We start from the raw sequence: 12,132 nt of genomic DNA on the forward strand, positions 1-12,132 counted from the left end.
TCCTTGGTTTGCACAAGATGATTTTTGGAAAAAGGCCTAAAACATTGTTGAATCTGTTTGGGGGAGGGGGGACTCTTTAAAAAATGCACTTTTCAGCTGTCGATATGCCAAAGCTGGGTTTTCAGACCATGAAATGTTCATTTTGGGAGCAGAGGGGAGGGGAGAGGATTCTTGTTCTAGGTGGATTGCGTGTGTGTACATGCATGTGTCTGCTTGTATGTGATTACTCACTGGCCTACCTGACATGGAAGTTGTAAGGATTACTGAGATAATATATGCAAGATGCCTTGACGAGCACCATAACCTATCCTTACATGCAGGGCGACCAAACCTACATGCAGGGTGACCAAAACTTCAGTGCCACCCCTCTACCCTTATCACCTGCCTCAAAGCAAACAAAAAGAGTTCTGAACCTTTTAGGAGACTGTATCAGAAATTTAGATAGGCTGATCCAGATTGGAAGGTAATTTACACACAAGTAAACCCTTTCCCAAAAAAAGTGGGGTAGCCAGTGCTAGATGTCTCCAGTTTTCAGCTCCCCTACCAGTAGAATTCCGTTAAGTGCATAGGATTGAAGCTAAAAGTGTAGACTAACAAAAAGCCACAATGGGGATGCTCTGCCTGGCCTGTTGCCCTCACTGAGCCTCTGAATAGCTTGTGTTTGGATTTTTATTCATCATCTTGAAAACATAAGAAAATAAAACCAGACCAAAGATCCATTTAGCCCAGCATGCTCTGTCCAACATCAGCAAGATTTTTTTTTTGAAGCTCATAGGCAAGACTTGAAGGGAACAACTATCTTGCATTGTTTACTCTGTGCCCATTTGTATAAAGAGGCATACTGCCCTGGACATAAAGCTTCCATTACCTAGTAGTCATCATGACTAGCCATGTCCTCCATGAATTTGCACAATCCATTTTTAAAGCAAAATCTTTAATTACTTAATTCAACAGTAGAACCTGCCTTATTAGACCTTTAGCCTACCAAGGTCAGTATTTTCTACTCTGACTGGCAGCAGCTCTCCAGAAACTCTTTACAACGTTGTTATCCCTTCTTCCACCCTATCCCCACAACAACAACCCCATGATGTAGGTTAGGCTAAGAGATTGTGACGGGCCAAGGTCACCTGGCAAGCTTCCATGGGGCAGCGGGGTTCAAACCCTGTTGTCCCAGGTCCTAGCCTGATACACAAACCACAAGCCAGGCAGGATCTCAATGGGGGGGGTGACTTTTGATGCTTTTGTCACTTGCTGCTTTAAACCATTCTTCCATGTACTGCTGGGCTTTCGAATGCATGTGGTGGATGTGCAATATGGGTGCGACTGCCTGTTTTAGACTTTATTGCTCTGACTGATATGACTGTTTTAATCTAGGCTGAATCCACACATCCCAGCATAGCGCTAAACTGTCAGAATGATAGCATCTTCCTGGCGCAATTTCTGACGTCATCGAGCCACAAGAGTGGAATCATGGCACGATAATGTCAGAAATCGCACCAGGAAGACGCTATCCTTCCAAATGTTTAGCGCTATGCTGGGATGTGTGGATTTAGCCTTGATTTATGCTATCTGTTTCTCTTGTATTTATTACAGCCTGTGATCTGCTCTGAACCCACTTGCGGGGAGAGCGGAATATAAATTGAATAAAATGAAAAATAAATAATAAAAAATAATGTTTATGTAAATAGGCAATTGAAACCCCACAGAACAGTTGGGGGAAAAGATACTGGAGGTTGAACTGGAAAAGGGCAAAGGCATGCAGGGAAAGAGTTAAGTGCCTTTCCTGCTGCCTCTTTGCTCTTTGTGGGCTACTGGCAAAGTAGCTTTTCAAGCAAAAAATAAAAACAGCAGCTGGGCTACAATTACAACACTTGTGAATGTGTGTTGTGTCATTTTGCCCCAAGGCAAGGCTAGCATTTTGTTGCCCCAGGTGGAAAATTCGAATGAGAACTTCCACTTCCCCCTAATTAACTCAGGGCCCAAACCACTGGGAATTTTCTCACTCTGCCAGCCTACTGATACAAATGGAAGCTCTACAAGCAATCCCTCCCAGAGCTCACAAGAGGCCTTTGAGCATATGCAGAGTGCATTTCCCTGATTCCTAAGTAATCCCATCCCCCCAATGTAAATTTTACAAAGGACATAATATGATTTCTATTTGGATGTCTCATCTATGCGCCATTGCTCTTAGGGAGGGTTCCTGACATGGGATTCTATGGGGCTGGCCTCTCATTTTAGGCCAAGGGGTCCCCAACCTTGTGGAGCCTGCAGTGCAGGCAGTCTTGCAATTAAAAAAAAAGGGTAGTAGCCAATATCACAATGTATTTTTTAATATATTTATAAAGGTAAAAGTAAAGGTGAGGAGCCCCGTGGCACAGAGTACTGCAGTCCAAGCTCTGCTCACGACCTGAGTTCAATCCTGGCAGAAGCCCGGCTCAGGTAGCCAGCTCAAGGTTGAATCAGCCTTCCATCCAGTTTCCTGGGGATCAAGTGTAGACGACTGGGGAAGGCAATGGCAAACCACCCCATAACAAAAAAGTCTGCCAATAAAACGTCGTGATGCAACGTCCCCCCATGGGTCAGTAATGACTCAGTGCTTGCACAGGGGATTACCTTTACCTTTTACCCTACCCTTTTAAAAGGTAAAGGTAGTCTCCTGTGCAAGCACCGAGTCATTACTGACTGATGAGGGGACGTCGCATCACAACGTTTTCTTGGCAGACTTTTTTGTCATGGGGTGGTTTGCCATTGCCTTCCCCAGTCATCTTCCCCAGGATACCTGGTACTCCCCCTTTATTTCCATTGGGAATCCAAAGAGATTTATATTATTCTCCCCTCCTCCATTTTATTCTCACAACAACAAACTTGTGTGGGATAGGTTAGGCTAATAGAGACTGAGCAGCCCAAAGTCACTGAGTGAGTTTTTATGGAAGAGTGTGAATTCAGATCAGTATCCTCGTCTAACATTGTAACCATACTGCTACACCATAGTGGCAGGTAAAATTGCAACAGGGACTGAGGGGGTTAATCACAAAACAGCTACCATGGGGGGGTCCATTATTTCCTTTAGGAAACAGGTGCTGTTTGGTTTCCATTTCCAAAGACAGGAGTCCTTAGGAAGAGGATGCCAACGGCCAAGCTGAGTGCACAAGCCTCTGCACCCCCAGGATAAGCTCAGAGCTTTGCCACTATGCCAGCTGAGAGAGAGCAACCCAGAGCTCCCTGTTTTTTTTCCAGTTCTATTCAAGACTCTTTAGATTTTATCCCCAAGATTCAAGAAGCAAGTGGGCGAGGGACTAATATCTGGGTGACCCATGTTTGATTCCCCATTCTGCCACGGAAGCTCACTGGATGATTTTGGGCCAGTCACACATGTTTGGCCTAACTAACCTCACAGGGTTTGTTGTGAGGAAAATAATGGAGGAGAGGAGAATGAGGTAAGCTGTTTTGGGTCGTCACTGGGGAGAAAGGAGGGGTATAAATGAAGTAAAATAAAATAAAAATTCACAGTGCCATGGTGCCCGTGGGAACCACATTGGGGATCAGCCTCTTGAAGCCAGTGGGGTGAATTTGGGTCAGTCACAGCTTCTAGGAGCTCTCTCAGCTTCACCCACCTCACAGGGTGTTTTGTTGTGGGGATAATAATGGCATACTTTGTAAACTGCTCTGAGTGGGCATTAAGTTGTCCTGAAGGGTGATATATAAATCAAATGTTGTTGTCGTCATCATCATCATCATCATCATCATCATCATCATCATCGGGTATATAAACCAATGAGATACAGAACACTGACTGTCATTCATGCAGTCACAGTAAAGATTATTTTTGAATGACTAGACTGGATTCAGAGACTGCAGGTGATGCCCATGTTTAGGGTCAAGAAGGAATTTCCCACCACCCTAGATTGGCAAAGTATCAAGGGAACATAGCTAAAGATTGAACTACATGTTACAGATTGTGATGAAAGAGGTGTGAGGACTTGCTTTTCCCACAGTCACACAACAGCCCTGGGGGAAGGAATTTTTAAAGTCCGCAGGGCCCTGATTTGGCTCAGGATGATACTGCAGAAGGAAGAGGGTCTCCTGCCTCCCCCCACTCCGCAGTTTTCCTGAACCCCTTGTGGACTTTAAAAATTCCTTTCCCCGCAGCTACTGTTTGATGGCAGGGAAAAGAAATCTGCAGACCTGACCCACCAAAATTCATAATGTGTAGTTTGGCCTTAAGTGACAGAGAATGTGTTTTGCATCTCTGACTTTGACCATTGCTAGGTGTATCAATGCTAAGTTGTTGTTTTGTACAAATGGTGAATGTTTAATGCTTTTTTCCTGCAAAACACAACTTGCCTCACTTCCTTGAGTCACCTGAAGACGTTTCATTCTGCAACCATTTTTTCTATAAACCTTTGCTTAGGACATAAGAAGAGCCCTGCTGGATCAGACCAGTGGGCCTTCTAGCCCAGTACCCTGTTTCACACAGTGGCCAACCAGTTGCCCTGGAAGGCCAACAATAAAGGCCAGGGGCCAGGGACTTCCCCTGATGTTACCCTCTAGCACTGGTGTTCTGTGCCTCTGAATCTGAAGTTTCCTTCTAGTCACTGTGGCTATTGATAGGCCACTTCATTTGGTGCACTTAAGTTCTAGTATTATTGGAAAGGTCTACAGAGGTCGGGGACTGTATGGGCTGATCTATGCAAAGCAGTGCAGAATTTCTCTTAAAAAGAGAAACAGGTTGCTTCCATACACGGATGATTCCCCATTTCGATTACTTTGCTGCGGTGAATGCAGGCCCATTTTCAGGGCATCAGACCCTTTCACATGGAGATTTTTTTCTTTTGCTTGCCACCCTGCCACCCTCAACTGGTAGTGGGATTTTTGCTGTGTTTTTTTAAAAATCAGAATTAGGCATATTGCTACACTGTAATCTGCTATACCAATATACCCACTACTGATTTAAAAAAAACAGCAAAAAGACCACCAATGGTAGAAGAGAGAAAATGGCGGGCATCAGGGGAAATGGTGCCAGATGTGAACTGGGGGCTGCGGAAATATGGGAGGGGGCTGGGGCTCAGTGGAAGAGCATCTGCTTTGCATGCAGAAGGTCCCAGGTTCAATTCCCAGCTAAAAGAATCAGATAGCAGGTGATATGAAAGACTTCCCAACTGAGACCCTTGAGGCCTGTTGTCAGTTACAGTAGACAATACTGACCTTGATAGACCCCAAGTCTGACTCAGTAGAAGGAAGCTTCGTCCTATCATAATCAAACCTGCTCCACGTGCGATCTTTCAGGAAATATCATATCAAAACATGTCTGGGGAATTATGGAGCAGAGCTGGGGGGAAACCCACAAGAAGTTTGGCTGTACAACATGACAGTTTGGGCAGGAAAGGTAGTAAAGACTCCATGAGGCAGCAGGCAAACATGCCAGGGCTCAAGTCTGTTTGGAAATACCAGCCTTTGATTTGAAATCCCACTTAATCTCTAACCTGCACTCTGTACATGCTCAGGGGTACCCATTTATGTATAGGTTGGGGAGCAGGGGGAACCGTGGAGAGCTCTAACACAAAACTCCAAGGAACAAGAGGGCCTGGTGCATGGTTGATCAGAAAATGTGTGTGTGTGGGGGGGGGGGGTTGGTCCTTTCTCATTCTGAATTTAAGGTTCTAAGGCTGCTTCTCCAATGTTGCTATTCTGGCCAAGGGCTTCTCTAAACAGCGACCAGAGGGCAGGGCTTTCCTTACCACCTGGGTTACAAGCTCTGGGTAGGGAAATTCCTATAGATTTTGGGAGTGGAGCCTGGGGAAGAGGGGGTTATGCAGGGGCGGGGGACTTCAGCAGAGTATAATGCCATATTGTTCACCATCCAAAGCAACCATTTTTCTCTTGGGGAACTGATTTGTAACTCTGTGAGATCTCCAGCCTCCATTTGGAGGGTGGCAACCCAAATCCCATCCAATCTGTTCAACTGACTGGGAAATTCTCCAAACCGCAACCAAAAAATGACCCATCCCTCCAGGGCTGTATTATTCATAAGGCTGACTAGGCTGAAGCCTAGGGGTCTCGCAGGGACTAAGGGCCCATTAATTGATTCTCTTATATAACCTCTATTAATACAATAATTAACTGCTTCATTATTGAAGTGAAACAGTCTTGTATATTAAAACAATTATCCATAAATTATATATTTTAATAAACAATAAAAATTATTCACTTCAAAATATTACAGTATTGAATAATTATACCCCCAAAATGTGGTTTCCTGAAGAGTTCTACTCGCCCAATAAAAATATTTTAAAAACTGTATTCTTCAGGAGACCCTCAAAATAGATCTAGGGCTATCTGCGGTCTTGAACCAGAGTCAGGCTGTCAGCTGCAGTGGGGTAAGAGACTGAAGTGCCGGAGGGGGCCTGAAATACCTGAAAGCCTAGGGGGGGCCGCCATGGGTTAACATCGCCCTCTTACCCATGGGGAAAGTCTGTCCTCTTTAAAGAAATGTCCAAGTGGGATGAAGAGGCCGAGCTGGAGCCTTCTCGCCTCCTCCTTTCTTTGTGTTATTCGTCCCATTCTTGCAATGCCCCGTCCGCCCCCAAGCCTTTTCCCCCGGTGACAGGAAAACCCTGCGCTCAGATGGCTGCCGGGGCTTTCAGCCCGGAGACGGCGCGTCCGTCGGTGGGTTTTTGAAGTCTGCAGTTCACAAGCCGCCCTTCCAGGTGGTTCAGGAGCCGCTCTGTGGCTCAGACACGTCGACTCGCCTCGGCATCTCCCGCTCTTACCTCAAATCCCTTCTTCCTCCTCCTCCTCCGCTGCCTTAAGACTTTCCTTCCTTCCTCCCCGGGAATCTGTAATTTGTCCCCCGTTTTGCTTTCTGCTTTTTTCCCCTTCCATCCCCCACCGGCCAGTGCTGGTAAAAAAAACAGCTGCCCAGTCTGGGGGAGAGTAAAGATATCCACTGAAGATCAGATCTGGCTCTCAGGGTCCACCTTGCTCTTTGTTTGGATCTGAAATTGCTACCTGATGTGGCCCGCACCGGCCATTCGGGTCAGCTTTGCAAGACCTGAGCTGCAAATCAAAGTCCTCCCTGAAGTACTGCAGTCCAGAAAGGTGCTTCCAGAAAGTTTATTTATTGTATTCCCCGCTTTTCTCCTCAATGGGGACTCAAAGTGGCACCATCAGTCATTTTCCCTCAATTTTTTTCCTCACAACAATCCTGTGAGATAGCTTAGCTTGAGAGCATTGAGCAGCTCAAAGTAATCCAGTGAGCTTCCATGACCAATTTGAATGTCGGTTCCACATTCACCCATTACCCGCATGTTTATTGGATATCTTCCGTTTGCCTCCAATCCGCGATTTTTTCCTCTTCGTTCACATTCCTGCTTCCAATCCATCTTTCTCGCGCGTCCCTCTGGTCACATGGCCGCTCGAAAACTGCTTTTTTGGGCGGGACCTTTTTTCCCATCCATTTTTTAAAAAAAATTTTGAGCGCACTTTTCCGTTATTTCGATCTTGCCTTATAAAGAAACATCATTGAAGATAATGATGCCTCTCTTTCCCCCACTGACAGCACTGATGGCTCTCTCCTGTTTCTTTTTAGGAAATTTGGAAGCATGTGGGAAGCTTTCGTGGGCATTTCCTATGCAGGACAGTTCAGTGCCTGAATTTTACTGAAGTTTCACTTCCTTGGATTGTCATTATTTCGATATTTTGTAATTTCGATATTACAGTAATATAAAATAAAAAAAAGTTAAAAAGGAAGTTTCGCGAGTCTGTTCTGAGGATGGATTCACCCCAAAATGATTTTTCAAACTACCAGATTTGATTCAGAAACAGCATAATCAATAAATCCAATGCTATGAAGTCAAAAACAGTCTTTTGCAGACTACGGAGCACTTGCAAGTTGAATCAACCAATAGGAACTCTCGGAATGGCCGGAGAGACAGGAAGGGGGGTGGTTTTTAAAAAAAACGCGTAAATTGCGCATTGGCCCGTTCACGGCCACTGTGAAACTCCCGTTGAAAACCTGTGACCACATATTTGGGAGAAATGCGAATGAAATGCGTCTGTTTAATGAGGTAATGTGACCGGCACTCGGGATTGCGTGGGGAATGCGGGGAACATGCGACTTAGAATGAGTAATGTGGATTCGACCCTATACTCTAACCACTACACCACACTAAGCATCTAAATTTGGGCTAATTCTGTGTTTTTACTAATGCAAGCATAGCAAGGGCTAGGGAACTAGATCAAAGCAGCACCTCTTGCCATCGTCTTCCTGAACAGTAGCTGAGGGATGACCTTGAGAGTCTATTGATCACATATTGATGCCACTTTTCCTCCAACTAGCGAGGGTGGGGTATGGGGCGGGGTCTCCTGTCCAACCAATTTAATCCTCACAACAAGGCCAGTCTTGTCAGATTTTGGAAACTAAGTAGGGTTGGCCTTGGTTAGTAATTGGACTGGAGACCTCCAAAGAAGACCAGGGTCACATGACTTGACTGCATTTTTCCATCATCAGCACTAACCATGTGAGCATTGTGAGGTGGGTTAGGCTGAGAGTGACCAGTCCGAGGGCACCCAAGCAAGCTTCATGGCTGAGTGTGGATTTGAGCTCTGTTTCCTGCCCTCACTCTTCCCTTTGCAGAAAACATAAGCCTCATTTCCACAAAAGGAAGGGGGAAACTAGCATGGCTGCAGGTGGAGCTGGTATCTGGATGCTCCTCCTTAGCCATCATGAGGCAGGAAAAGAGCTAAGATCTGACCACCACACACACACTTTTCAATCATTTAAAGGGCTTTTTTATTTATTTAAGAAACCTTGTGGCAGTACAAGAGGGCGGTAGGGGAAAAGAGATTAAAGGGGGACGGGAACGTTGGGGGTGGCGTCTGTGCAACGTGCATATGGTATGGTAAAGAGAAAGTGATGCATGAATGAGGTATGTGAACACCATCCCTACCTGTCGCTTTGTCGTTTGTTGCAGCCACCATGTGTGTGTGTGTGTGTGTAAGTCACCCTAGACAATTTATAAGTCTTCTCACACAATTTTCTCTTTTTGATGCCTTAGTAGTGGCCTGCCTGTAGCACTCTCGTACAGCTCCCATTCATTTCTCTGGGATGTGCACTGGAGAAATGGCTGGTGGATTGTGTCCTGGTGGATCAGTGGCAAAGAATCATACCCCCTAAAAGTTTTGGTGGAGGAAGCAGGTCATGCTTAGATTTAGGGTCACCGGATTGGTTTGAAAACAAGTTCTCCTGCCAAATTAGATGGTATGTTAATAAAACCCACCCACCCCCTTTCTGTGATTTATGGGGCTTGCAAAATTTCCTTGGAGCAAGTGCTGGGGTGCCCGTGTTCTTTGCTTGTGGGTCATATTCAGGTCTGCATCACTGGGAGCTGCAAGATCATGCCTCAGTGCTGTGTGAAGGATTGAATGGCCTTATAAGCAGAGTTTTGTACATATGCTGCAATTCTGCAGCAGTGCAGAAAAGCACAGGAGGCAGTACTGGGAGCAGAATTCTGCCTTCTTCCTTACAGCTTTGCAAGGATAAAAACAGAAGAATGATGTTGTAGCACTGAGATATCTAATTAAATAAATCCCTATACATCTGAACTTTCCCCTTTTTTTGAAAAAGCATGTTTCTAGTCCCTATGGCTGTAGAGAGATGCTTACAAGCATGTGGGCAATACCTGCTGAAATCTCAGAATCTGAAAGTATAGCTGAACTAGGTATCTGATGACAGCAGGTAAGGTTTTAGTGCCTTGCACCACACTAATTGTTATCATGATGGACAAAGCCAAAATAATTTCTACAGAATGTAAGTGCTGCCAAATAAATTATGCAAAACAAGAGATGTCGTGTGCATTTGCATGATGTAGACACAGGTTGCAGAATTTCACTTTCCTTGATTAGGAAACTGGATTACAGAATTTCAGTTCAGGTGGAAAATGTACATAGCTTGGCTTAGATTCTTCTTCCAGATCACTGAGCCCTGGTTCCAATTCAACAGGGAGCCTACCCCCAGCCTGAAGGGGGTGTCTCTCTGGATGTTGGAGAGAGCAAGCGGTACTCTATTAATTAATTAGTCTTTGCTTTATTGCTCTGTATTTTTGTGTTAGTTAAGCCAAGCCCATCAATAAATCACTCATTTGCTCAGTTCCACGCCCTTGGAACAGGGTGGGGTGATGTAGATGGTACTAGTGGCAGGTTGGTGTTCTTGTGCCTGAAGCTCCCTTTGGAGCAGGGCATGCTCTTGACAAGGGGGGGGGGGAGTTCAGGTCAAGGTCAAGGTCATAAAGATTCCAGGAAATGATGGCTTCTGCCAATGATTTTGGCACCACCATGGCATTCTCTCCCTACCACCAAATGGGAGGTACTCATCTACCCAGACCCAAAGGCTCCACTGCAGAATCTACTGTACAAACTGAGAGATGCTTCTGAACCATTTGTTCCTGTTGTTCTGCCCCAGAATGTACAAAAATGAAGCAGACTCATCACCTGAGACCATTGACTCTAGGTGCAATCTTCTGCACGCTTACTTTAGAGGGAGCCCTGATGAAGCATAATGGGATTACTTCTGAGTCAAGGTATTTAGGATTGCATTGAATAGGGCTACGTGGTTGGTAAACCGTGTTTTCACTGACAGTTTAAATGTTTTCCCTGGATTAATAGGTGGGGCTTTGCAAGCAGAGATACACCAGCTTTCTGGGCCACAGTTCACAGACAAGACATTGAATAATGGCTTTAAAATCCTTTTCATATCCAAAGCTAGCATTTTGTGTTGCAAGGTGCGATTATAAATCATAGGAATGAAGTTGAGAATCACTGAAATCAGTCCCAATGCATCTTTGAGCCTGGACCTGCCCCAATACCAGTGGAATTTATACAGTTACTTTTTAAATGCCACTTTGGCTCTGGATTGTGATATTATACTCCAGGCTCCTAAACTGGAGAACAAGAAAATATTACAATTAATTAAAATATCTTTATTCTTGCCTTTTTCCTCCTGACAACTGAGGATCCAGGGCAGGTGAAGTACTTTTTCCTCTAACAGAAATCATATGTTTTGTTTATTAAATGAGGAATTTAGGAAAGGGACTGAAAAATGAAGTTATTCAAAGATCTATAATGCTTTGGCAGACTGTACCTGGAATACTACATACAACTTGGCTTGGAGTGGCTTGGGCTCATTTTGTGCTTGAGGGAATGTACCTCCATCCTCCCTATTTCTTCAGAAATAGACATTACTGGTCCGTGTCAAAAGACCTCCACTTCCACAATTTGAGTATAAGTTCTGCCTCACCAACCTTTGGAGTTCTTTGAGAAAGTGAACAAACAGGTAAGGATGACCTGGTAGACATTATATACTTGGACTTTCAAAAGGCTTTTGATAAGGTACCTCACCAAAGACTCCCGAGTAAGCTCAGCAGCCACTGGGTAAGAGGCACAAGTTTAAATGGCAAAATGTGAAATTTGTTTGGGAGACCCATAATTCAATAAATTAGAGATTATGAACTGGGTGATCAGTGACTGCAGTTTTATAACAGAGATAGTACTGAATGTTTCATGTATATGCAGAGGTCATTTCATAGAAAAAGAGCTGGAGGAACTCATTAGCATAACTCATTAGCATATGACATGCCTCTTGTCATCATTGGAAGTATATCATTAGTATAACTGATTTGCATATGCCACACCCCCTGACATCACCTGTTCTGGCTTTTGGACCCAATCCTGGCCATTCAGGGCCGAAATTAGGCCCAAAATGCCAGAACTGCATTCCTGTGCATTCCTGTGCTTTCCCCCTCAAAATGAGCCCTGTGTATATGTAATACCTCTTTTTTTGTTAGTGTATGTGTGGTGGGGAGCATGGCCAAGACATTTGCAGCACAATCCTAAAAAGAATTACACCCTTCTAAGCCAACTGAAGTCAATGGCCTTAGAAGGGGGTAACTCTTCGGATTGCACTGTGAGTCTAGAGACAGTCCCTGAAGATTTGGAAACAGTCCCTGAAGATCAGCTTGACAGCAAGAAATAACTTACTTTATGGCCACTCATAAACTCAGTGAATTCTTATAGAAGAAACTAAGGTATACTAATAGCCACTGACAGCAAGCCCAAACAGGTCTACCCAGAATCCTA

This window comes from Eublepharis macularius, chromosome 12, assembly GCF_028583425.1.
Source record: "Eublepharis macularius isolate TG4126 chromosome 12, MPM_Emac_v1.0, whole genome shotgun sequence".
In the NCBI taxonomy this organism is placed as follows: domain Eukaryota; kingdom Metazoa; phylum Chordata; class Lepidosauria; order Squamata; family Eublepharidae; genus Eublepharis; species Eublepharis macularius.